This window comes from Diadema setosum, chromosome 2, assembly GCF_964275005.1.
Source record: "Diadema setosum chromosome 2, eeDiaSeto1, whole genome shotgun sequence".
Classification (NCBI taxonomy): Eukaryota; Metazoa; Echinodermata; class Echinoidea; order Diadematoida; family Diadematidae; genus Diadema; species Diadema setosum.
The window spans coordinates 13,619,383-13,631,522 of NC_092686.1; the positions used below are offsets into that span (position 1 = coordinate 13,619,383).

The 12,140-nt window shown below is 35.1% G+C and overlaps 1 pseudogene; it reads left to right on the top strand.

Annotated features, from left to right (window-relative positions):
- LOC140242629 (uncharacterized) overlaps nt 1-12,140 on the top strand; it is a 28,832-nt pseudogene that overhangs the window by 14,045 nt on the left and 2,647 nt on the right.

Genomic DNA, 12,140 nt, shown 5'->3' on the forward strand with positions numbered 1-12,140 from the left:
GTCAATTAGACATCAAGGTCCGGATACATGGAACACTCTTCCTGAGGAGTTGTAACAGTGTGCCTCCTTGTTTTCATTTAAAGCAAACTTAAAGAAGTATATTTTATTACAGTATACTTCAAATACGAACTAAAAACAAACAAATTATACAATTAATGTTGGTCTCCCGATAGCAACAACGCATATCGTCCCCTCTTTCAGTAAACCAATTTTATTATTCTAAATTCCAGCCTATCTGCCATTGTGCACATTCAAGCACCTGCACACACATTCACCACCACCACCATCACACACTAGAGTTTATTTTCCCCTGCTACTTTCGCAGCAGAATTTATATCGTTACGAATCTAGTACGTCCTTATCTTTTCCTCGGGCCGGCCATCTTTTCAAGCAATGCTTATAATGGCGGCCCTCTGCATAATCGTTTCTTAACTATAAAAGCTATTCTTATCACTGCTGCATAGACATGCATATTGTATATTATATTTCTTTCATATCGTTGTTTATGCAAGTCAAAAGACTGTGTTAAATTCATTTTATATATTTCCTACATGTTCATGATTATGTACTTATATGTATCGCGGTTTATGCAAGTCAAACGACTCTGCGTTGAATTTACTTTGTATACTTCCTGCATCTTCATGATCATGTAACTTATGTATATTGATTTGCAGAAAATAAAGTATCTATCAAACAAAAACATGACCAGCCGGTATCTCTTCCTCATACTGTTAACTAAAGTTTGTACTTGGCGCTGCTCAATGTTGGCCCATGCTCTCTGCAAGATGTGCTGAAATTCTTGCAGTGAAGTGTCATCTTTCACCTTCTTGCTCGCTTCCCGCTTACTGATATCCCAAAGATTCTCTATTGGATTACAGTCAGGGCATCTTGCAGCTGCAAGGAAAGCTGTAGCTCTCCCTTTTTCAAAAATCTGCACACGCGGCATGATGCAAAATGACCATAAGCATATTAATGTGATCAATCAAAATTGGAATTAAAAAGCACATGGCTCCGACCAACATTTTCATATTTAAAAGGCCTATTATTTAAAAAGTATGCATAACATCTGTTAATAGGGAAGCACATACGTGAAGAAATTCCTGAGAATTACATAACAATTCATAATGGTCATTAATTGCTAACTTGCGTAGGAAATGTACACAATATGCTTCATATAACCTTAAGTTTCCTCATTACCTTTAGAATATACAGCAGTACAGTTTCTTCATTGCCTTTACAATGTACAGTATGTCCCCCAAAAAAAAATTACAACGGGGCCCTCCGCAGTGATATCTTTAAAAATAGTGAATCAATCTAAATACAAATTCAGGGCTTGAAACTATAGCTCATTGCCCACATCTTACAGAAAACCCCATTCGATTTGCTTTAGTGGTCAAAGAGAAATATGGACTTTTGTAGAGGATGTCAGGGAATCTCTTCTGTCCAAATTCTGTCTATTATTCACACACAAGAGCATTGAATTTCTAAAATTGGAAGAATTAGACTCATGACATGCTTTACAACAATCCCCATTTCTCTGTGACCGCTTAACCAAATTGAATGGGGTTTTCTGCAAAATAGAGCTAAGATGTTATATTTCAAGACCCTGAAGTAGCGCTTAGACAGGTCGATCATATTGGGTGTTATCAATACGAAAATCTAATTGTAATTTTTTTGGCGACTTGCAGCAGTATGTCCCCAAAAACTTACAATCAGATTTTCGCATTGATAACACCCAATATGATTAATTCTTTTAAATGCTACTTCAGAGTCTTAAAATATAACACTTTAGCTCTATTTTGAAGAAAACCCCATTCAATTTGGTTAAGCGGTCACAGAGAAATGTGGATTGTTGTAAAGCATGTCATGAGTCTGATTCTTCCAATTTTAGCAATTCAATGCAGCTCTTGTGTATGAATAATAGACAGAATTTGGACAGAAGAGATTCCCGACATCCTCTACAAAATTCCTCACTTCTCTTTGACCACTGAAGCAAATCGAATGGGTTTTTTATTTTTTTTTTTAGATGTGAGAAATGAGTTGCAGTTTCATACCCTGAATTTGTATTTAGATTGATGCAATATTTTTAAAGATATCATTGCGGATGGCCCCGTTGTAATTTTTTGGGGACATACTCATACATACACATCAGCGATGCGATGAATAACGCAGAAGGGCTACAGCACATTAAGCATTGCTTGATTTGCATGCATATGCATATAGGAGGGAGGAATGACTTGCAAAGAGATAGGATAGAAGAAGGAGAGAGGAGAGGTCTGTCTGCTTTCGCTAATACACAAAGTTAGATCACCTGGATCACTGAATAGTAAAGCATGGCAAAATGGTATAGTTGAACAGTTACAGGTCATTGTCGGTTACATAACATTATGCAATAAATTCAGAACGGCGATATTTCCATGAGGGAATTTCATATACAATATAATTACAATGACATTACAAGATCACTGATATCCAGAGAGCAGCATTGTCTTTACAGCTTTCTTAAAAGAATACATAGACTTTAAAGTTCGAATTTCAGAAGGAAGAGAGTTCCAAATATCGGGTCCAGTGTGTCTGATAGATTTCAGAGCCATCACCGTTTTAGATTTTGTAAATGAAATTTATCAGATTGCCTAGTGGGATAAGAATGTATGTCCTTGTTTAACTGAAATAATGAGAAAAAAAGAAGATGGCAAATTACCGTAATACAAACGAAACATAAAAAGTGAATTTTGAAAAAAAAAATAATGTCATTTACCTTTAGTGTTTTTAATTCTACGAACAAATTATCTGAATCGTCCCGATAAATTGAATTGGTGCATATACGTATAGCTTTCTTTTGTAGAAGCAATATACTGTCAATGTGACTTTTTGCAGTTGCCCAAACAATATGAGATGTTCGATAATATCAACGAATTATAAAGCATAAATAAAATATTCTTCCGGACATAATACTTAAGCTTACAGAGTATACCAACGTTACGAGACACTTTATCTGAGATGTAATGCACATGAGCATTCCATTTCATATGTTCATTTATATGAATTCCAAGAAATTTGACACTTTTTTTCTAATAATATATCATCCACCATAATATTTAAATGGTGCATTTCATTTTTATGCTTCTTATTATGAAAATGAATAAAATTTGTCTTTTTTAAGTTGAGTGATAATCTATTGCTCTCTAACCATAATTTCGGCAATTCAGTATTAAGAGTTCTCAAAAGCGACTGAAAATCAGAATTGGGACAAAATACATTGGTGTCATCGGCGAACAAAATATATTGTAGTAACTTAGATGAATTTGTAATATCATTTATATACATTAGAAATAGTAGCGGTCCCAATATGGATCCTTGTGGGACGCCACAATGTATGTGTAAAACTTCAGAGTTTACCGACTCATATGGTACACGTACTGCTGTCTACTTGATAAAGTAATCTTCAAACCATTCCAGTGGAATGCCACGAACTCCGTAACCGTGTTATTTGTGTAAAAGGATAGTGTGGTCTAGAGTGTCAAATGCCTTACTTGGGTCTATGAACACACCAATGACATGTTTTTGTTCAGCTAAGGCAGTCGACACTCTGTCGTACAATTGGGCTAGTGCCATATCTGTAGAAGAAAATTTCCTGAAACCATATTGGTCTTGGCTCAGTATATCATTTTGTAACAAAAAAAAAAATCAAAAACATGCAAGCAAATAAACAGCCATTAAGAATGGCGATAACATGCAAAAATTATTCATAGAGTAAATCGAATTTTAGAGTTTGCGAACTATACATTTTTTGATACTAAAAACTTTCATCGGCTGGGGATGATAAATAATTAAATGACTGAGCTTCAACCAACCTTGAAATTGTAGAGGGCAAGCTTTCGTCCTCTCCTGAGGACTTTCTCAAGCCTTATGCAGTGTTGTCTTGCTGCCGTTGCCAGTCTTTATTAATCACTGGACCATATATTGGTGAAAGGGTATAGCCCGAATCTCTGTTGAGAGCTGGATGGCTTCTGATCCAAAGTGCTTCCTTTATTTTTCTTTTTAACCAGTTCCTTTCAAAGTCAATGATACGTGCCTCATCCCATTCAATGTTGTGTCCTGTGTTGTTAGAGTGCTCAGCTATCGCCGAGTGTGATGGATTGTTTAGTCTCAGTGCCCTTTTGTGTTCCTTGAGTCTCTCGTTCAAGGTTCTGCTGGTTTCCCCGATGTAACAATCATGGCAATCAGTACAAGTGATCTTATATACAATGCCTGACCTTATTTGCCTTGGGACTTTGTCTTTAGCATGGACTAGTCTACTTCTCAGGGTATTGAACGAGAGACTCAAGGAACACAAAAGGGCACTGAGACTAAACAATATCCAAATCGTATTCAAAGATCTTTACGTGCTTTTCAAGTATTCTATGCACATTAAGGTAACTATTTTTCTCAAGCATCACGTCGCAGTAAACCATTTTACACCTTAGACGCAACACTCTCTCGATTCGCACAACACACACCTCTAATGAGCATATCACGTTCATTATTATTACATTAATCTTACCCCTGCACACAGGCACACACACTAACGCATAAAACAAAATAATGAAAACTCATCATTTGGTGAGATGAGATAAGATGGCAAGCCTTTATTTTATCTTCCGTATTCCAGGTATTGGTTGGGATCAACGAACGTGGTGCCGAGGTCAGGTTTCCAGAAGCAATGGACATGGCTACCTACTCGACCATGATAGCTGATCACCTTCCACTTTCCGCGCTGCTCAAGTATGACATGCCACAGGTAAGAGACTGAGGAATCAATCTCCCTGACGTGTAACGTGGTTATCTCTGCATGTACTAACATAATGCCGAAAAGAGAAGATTGCCATTATTTTAAGAGTATTGAAAGTTTTAAGACAATTTGAGGTGTTTATCCTAATCACTACACTTCTCAACCGCTCACCGTGGGTCATTCCAACTTTCTCTATCTTCTTACAAATACTCACTCAGCGCCTGCGCCTTGTAGATACTGACAATACTGACACGGGAAAGATTTCGAAAGATGGAATTGTAATGCTGCATCACCATTACACCGACTATCACGTCATCACTGCACGTGCCAGAGACAACACCCTTTTCTCAATACCCCTCAGCACGTCCTTGGAATTTCACCTAATGGAAACGACGTTTCGAGAGGTGCGATCTCTCTTACCGCCGGTATTCAACCGTGTGAACGCCACATGGGATGTGGTAGACATTACCCAACCCAGGTTACCTGCTGAAATGCGTCCAATACCCAAGCCGATACCGGATGTGTTCCAAGAGTGGGCCCACAGCCATGAAGGTACATGAGACCACAGTAACACCGAGGCATTATGAACAATGAAAATGTAAATGAGAATTTACTATTACTAACATATTCAAAAGTTCGGCGATGTCCCATTCATAAGCCATCAACACTACGGATAAAATGACATCTGCCTAGTTAAAATCTAAAAACCAAAATTCACATACAACACCAACAAAATGTTTCACGCCCTGGTTTTACTCGAGGATTCAAAATAGGTGAAACTGATACACCTACAGTCAATCCTGACTTTTTGACATTTACTGATAAAACAATTTTTCTTCGAAACAAATGAAAATTGTGTTTTCATCAGTTATCTTTTTAGAACACCTGCTCCTTTTTTAAAACCTGCCTTTACACACTCTTCATTTTCAAATCGGCTTAAAATCAGCTTAAATCTAAAAATTTCTACATTGTTGTTGCGAAGGAGTTTTTTTATCCTGTTTTTGTCTCATTGATTGCACAGAGCACGGCTCTGCGCTTGAGTACACCCTCAACTTCAAAAAAATTAATTTCATTCCACACTTATTCCAGAGTGTACACGTTTTCTTTCCAGTATATAGATAGATTAGGAGAGTCCATTTGAATTGAGTTATACAAAGGTCTAAAGCTTAAAGTCTGCTTTTTCAGAATATACCCTCAACTTAAAAATCCATGTCTGATGACTTTTTATTGGTTTTGTGATGCAGGGTGACACATAAGTTTATGTATATAATATATACAGTGTACGTGAGCATATAGATACAAAGCTAGACCCATCATGAGAGAGTGATCATGAGTTAAATAAATGTTTTCGCTTATGTTCAGTCGAATGGTCTCCGCGATTTCCGTCAGTTGCATATTTAATTCTTTTTTCTTTTGCTAAGAGTGTTGATATTAAAATGAAGGTCTCACCATAAGCTCTTTCCCCTATCTTCTGAGAAGTGTGTTTGACTTACAGTTATATGGATATAATCTTGTATTATCGTAACATGAATATAGATTTGTCGTGTTTTCTTTCATTCTGAGCTCCTGTTCAACTCTCTTTGCAGGAAAGGAAGTGACTGGAAGTATTATTCGACAGGAACAGAAGAAGTTGAAGAATATTATCATGAACAGGGATGTGCAGATTTCCACTCTCAAAAATGTAGCAAGGCAGGCGTCAAAGACCCCGCGCCCGCCGGTACCGCCCAGGTCTGACAGACCATTGAGGTTTGTGTCCATTTACTCTTCAAGGAGAGCAAACTATAATCTACTGCGTCGTGCACGTTATTATTGTATTACAGAACACCTTGAGGAATGATTTCCAAGTTCAACATACTTTATCAAAATAAAATCCGATTATATGATTGCATGGTGTATCGTAAATCGTATTAGAACTAATCTTTTAAGGAGAATAATTATTATGAACAGAGGTATGCAGATTTCCATTCTCACAAATGTTGAGAGTCAAGCGTCGTAAAAATGACGTCATATTGGGTGATTGTAATTTGCTAAGTATTCCTGTCTGGAATAATTTTACTGTAGGCCATACATTGTGCCAGAATCATAATTATACGTTTGAAGAAAATGTCCCTAAACCCCCTCAAAACAGTAATGATGATTATAATGATTATGGAAGAACAATAAGAGGTCAAACTAGGTGTTACTCTTCAAAGAACTTATAGGCCTACACCGTTCACGGTAACTATGACTCCTCAGACATGTAGAAAGAAAAATGTTGCAAGAAAACATAACAATGATGGTTTTCCGTTTGGGCAAAGTTCCCTTACATCATTATTTGGGATAGTTTTGCTGCAAAAAAAAAAAAAAATCATCTAGTCTTCATTATGTGTTGTACTCTAAATTTTACATTATAGATTGAACTGGTTAATTTCATTACAGTTACACAAAATCTGAAGAAAAAACAACAACAACAAATTGCCAATTCAAGATATATGGGGACAGGAGCTCTTATTTTTTGTTAAAATACGATGCCAGTTTAGGAACTAATTAGTATGTTTATCAATTGCTTATTTGTATACTAATTTCACTGATCAGTAACATGACATCTGAGAAGATCAGTGAATTGAATCAGCAAATGAATACACCAAACTGACATAATACCGACATACACATAGGTATAAAGCACGGATATGATAAGACAAACTGATGCATGGGTGCACATGACATAGTTATTACGGTAATGGGTATTACATATACTGTCACACACACATACACACACACATACACTCACAAAGAAACACAAGCAGACTCACAAAAATCGAACAACCATTCTTCTACAAATTGCAAGGCACAATGTTACAAAATAATCGATTTTAAACGGATTTGTACGTCATAATTACAGAGAACTGTTAAGCGACACGCAAATGGAGACATGTTACGAAAAAAACAAAACAAAACAAATCTGTCAAAGGAGAGTAAAATCTTACTAAGCCCAATTAAATTCAATTGGTGGCGATCAATATTTATTGAAATATTTGAAGAAAATGTATCTCTCTATAAAGGAAAAAAAAAATAAGGAAAATAGTAGTAATCATGATTTCTACCTGTAATTGAAAAGTTTCAAATCAAGGAATATACAGGATTTTAATAATTCAGTAATTGGAGCAAACAATCATAACATAAAAAGAAACGAAGTAGTGACTTGAAGGATTTTTTTTTTTTTGGGGGGGGGCCTCTCTGCCTTATGAAACATTAACTGAGAATGATAAGAACTTTATTAAGATGACACAACACACAAACCACAGATATGTAGTTTCTGCAATTTCATTGATTAACATAACAAACAACATATTCTCAACTAATCCAGATCATGTTAGCTGGTGTTCCTATGAAAAAGAGAAAGGAGAACAAAATAATACTATAAAGAATACGCCACCATGACATTGCACTTACATATTGGTAGCTCACAGAGTCATTTCATCTCTCTATAAGACAAGGGGAAGAACAATTTTATCGACAGGAATTATAAGGTAGCTTTCCTCTATATTCAGTAAAATTCAGTAAAATGTTTTTAGAATTTAAACTGTAGAGACAATTATTCTATTTTTTGCTTTACTGGTTCGTTCGATTGTATATATATATATATATATATATATATATATATATATATATAAGTATTGGAACAAGTTCACGCGGTTGACTGCAGGTTCATCCGTATTTATTGCTACTCGGAGTTTCATGCAACCTCCATGAGGCGCAATCATCAGGGGGGCATTTCATGAAGGAACTTGTCGGATAAAATATCTGACAAGTCAATTATATCCGACAAGTTTTGAGAAATTCTTTAGTCTGATTGGCTGATTTCTCAAAACTTGTCGGATATAATTGACTTGTCGGACATTTTATCCGACAAGTTCCTTCATGAAATGCCCCCCAGGCAATTATCACATCCCAGAAATGATACCATTGAACAATGCATTTGGATTGAATTAACGCACTTTAAGCGCGTGATACCATAACAAGCTATACGCGCTAGGACCATAGTGACCAGTGCGCACTGAATCATATTCATTATTACGTATATCAGACAGTTAAACTCCTATGATAATGCATGATGCATTTGATTGAGTTGATGCATCTTAAAGTGCGTGGCACCATAACAAGTGCCACGCACTTAGTAGTGTCTTTTGGTTGTGATTATTGTCCGCATTACATTTAACAGCTTTATTTTCGCTGTAAAATGGGTACGTGAATAAATTCTTGATGATACACTTACTTACATTATTACGTATCGACTAATCCATGTTTTACAAGCCGTACTTTTCAGAGGACAACTCTTTTCCATCGTTACATTTACTTTTCTGTCAACCTTGCAATGCATATATTGACTATTCTTGGACAGTCAACTTAAAGGGGATGGCAAGTAACTAATCAGTGGGAATCAATGGGAATTCTGGGGGATGACTGTTCCAATCCTTGTGGGATTCGTTTAAGAGTACATAGTATATCTATTGTTGTGTGAAAATTATTTGCTTCAGAATGGTCTCATATTCAAGTTATGTGCACTTTATGTTTCCAGGTTAGCATGCCTGTACAGTGACGGGGCATTAAACTGCACATTATTTGAATGTGAGACCGTTCTGAAGCAAATAATTTTCACACAACAATAGATATATAATGTACTCTTAAATGAATCCCACAAGAGTTGGAACAATCATGCCCCAGCATTCACACTAATACCCACTGATCAGTTACTAGTCATCCCCTTTAATTGCACATAATAATGTTTCATTATATACTTTCTGGTAGTGGTACACTGCAAAATGTATATCCTGCAATTTGAATTAGTTAAATAAACAACAATATTAGTTAAATTAGTTAAATTAGTTAAATTAGTTAAATAAGCAACAATAGTTAAATAAACAACAATAGTGAAATGTATGCTTTGTATTTTGTTTCACCCTTCTGTTGAATGGAAATAGACGATAATTGAATTCATCTGAATAGATAACCATAATCATTCAATTGTAAGTCGTATAAACACTTATGAACTGATTTGCCCAACTATAACACCCTCAAATGCAGTACCGATGTCGCGAACAAACTTGAAACCGCTCAACAGACCATCAAAGAACTGAGAAAAGAGATTAAACAGAAAGACATCGTAAGTATAGATTTAGACATTGGCTTTATTCACTTGTCAGACATTTCTTAAATTTGCTAGTGAAAAAAGACTTAAAAAAACATTGCAGAGTACGTGTGACAGGTACTTTTTAATCTTTGTTTAAACATATTGGACAGGTAATTTTCGTACTTTTTTAAAAAGAAATGTGGCACGTAGATTTGATTCTGTTGATGATAACGTAATACCCTGAAAGCATCTGTGGCTAACATCAAATCAAATAAGACGGAATATGGAAAAAAAAGTGTAGTTATTAGATAAACTTCAAGCTCTTTGCGTAAGAAAAATAAAACAATATGTGTGCTGATTTAATTACAAGCCCGTCCATAACACAAAGCTACAAATGCTATCAGTTATTATATATAGCCATAGGTTTTTTTTTTTCTCCATAAATATTTGACTTGAACAAAGCATGAAATCAGGCCATACATTTAAGCATTACCACTGCGTGGATTACAGAACAGTAATCGGGCTTAACAGATATTGAAGTAACAGTGATGTATATTATGTTATTTTTTTATTGTCGAAAAACGGAATAAACTTTAATTTGAAATTTGAGCATCAAAACAGTTGCTAACTATAGGAAACAATGATAGGCCAAAATATATCTTCACTCTCTTACGGGCTGAATTCAAATCCAGATTAAGTATTATCAAGTGAAGTGATGACGAGTTTATAGACCTATAGGTACCTGCATATATGCTGGCTAAACATTATGAAAATGTTTGTTGGAAATTCGATCACTCATTGCCGCATCTTCTATTATTCGGATATTTCTCGAAACTAAATGAAACAGACTATACGAACCTAGTGTATAGAAATGTCATATTTGGCATTTGATACTATTGATCATAAAATTCTTATTCGCAAATTAAAGCATTATGGAATTCGAGGAATACCTCTGCTATGGTTCACCGATTATTCATCTAACCGTGAGCAATATGTTGATTTGATTCATATTCCTCCAGGAGATTAAAAATAAGTTGTGGAGTACCACAAGGGTCTATCTTAGGCCCTCTGTTATTTCTTATCTATGTTAATGATAAAATTAATGTTTCACAAATATTTACTTACATTTCGTTTGCAGATGATACAAATATATTTTATTCACATAAAGATCCATAGATACTTATCCGCACACTTAATTTTGAATTATACAAAGTTTCTTCTTGGTTCAAATGCAATAAATTATCTTTAAATATTTATAAAACTAGTCTTATATATTTCAAAAATGTTCATTATTCTGACATTGAATGTAATTTATATATTGATGGGTTACCCCTTGTAGAAAAAAAAAGTCCACTAAATTTCTTTGTGTAACTATTGATGCTAATCTTACCTTGAATGAACATGTAAATAATATAGTGGTATTGTATCGAGAAACATAGGTATATTGTTCAAACTGAAAGATCTTTTGATAGAAAAGTCTCTTTTTATTTTATATAATGCACTGATTTTACCATACATAACATATTGCAATATGGTATGGGCAAATTCTAACAAGACAAAAATTCAATCAGTTCACCTTCTCAAATAAAGAGCACTCCACATTTGCACCAACTCACATTATCTTGCAAACTCTGAACCATTATTCTCTTTATTGAAAACTCTGAAATCAACGATATTCATACATTACAATGCGCAATATTCATTCTCAAATACAAATCCAACACCCTCCATTCCTCGTTCCACAACCTGTTCACTGTGAACTCCAGCGTCCACGCTTACCCAACTTGACATTCCAAAGATTATGACCTCCTCAATCCCAAGTTAATGATAGCTCACAAGTCAATTAGACACTATGGACCTGACGTTTGGAATAATCTCCCTGAGCAAATCAAGACAACCACAAGAATCATATTCTTTCAAGGCACTTATGAAAAAGTATCTTTTATCGAAATATAATGATGTATGAGTGATAAGAAGTTTTGGGGTTTTTATGTTCACTCATAAACAGTTTATATTGATATAGTATTGGTTTAGTAATTTGCTGCACATCAAAATTGTTGATATTGTATATAGAAGTATGTAGCAGACATACATGTGACACAAAAATACACCAGAAGCAACTATAATACCCAAACATTAGATTAACAAAATGTATTTCATCGTATGCACAGCTCAGCACAGCACAGCGCAGCACTCACCTCAGCACAGTATTATAGTAAAGAATGCCTATTGATAACAAATAAACGATTACTATTTTGA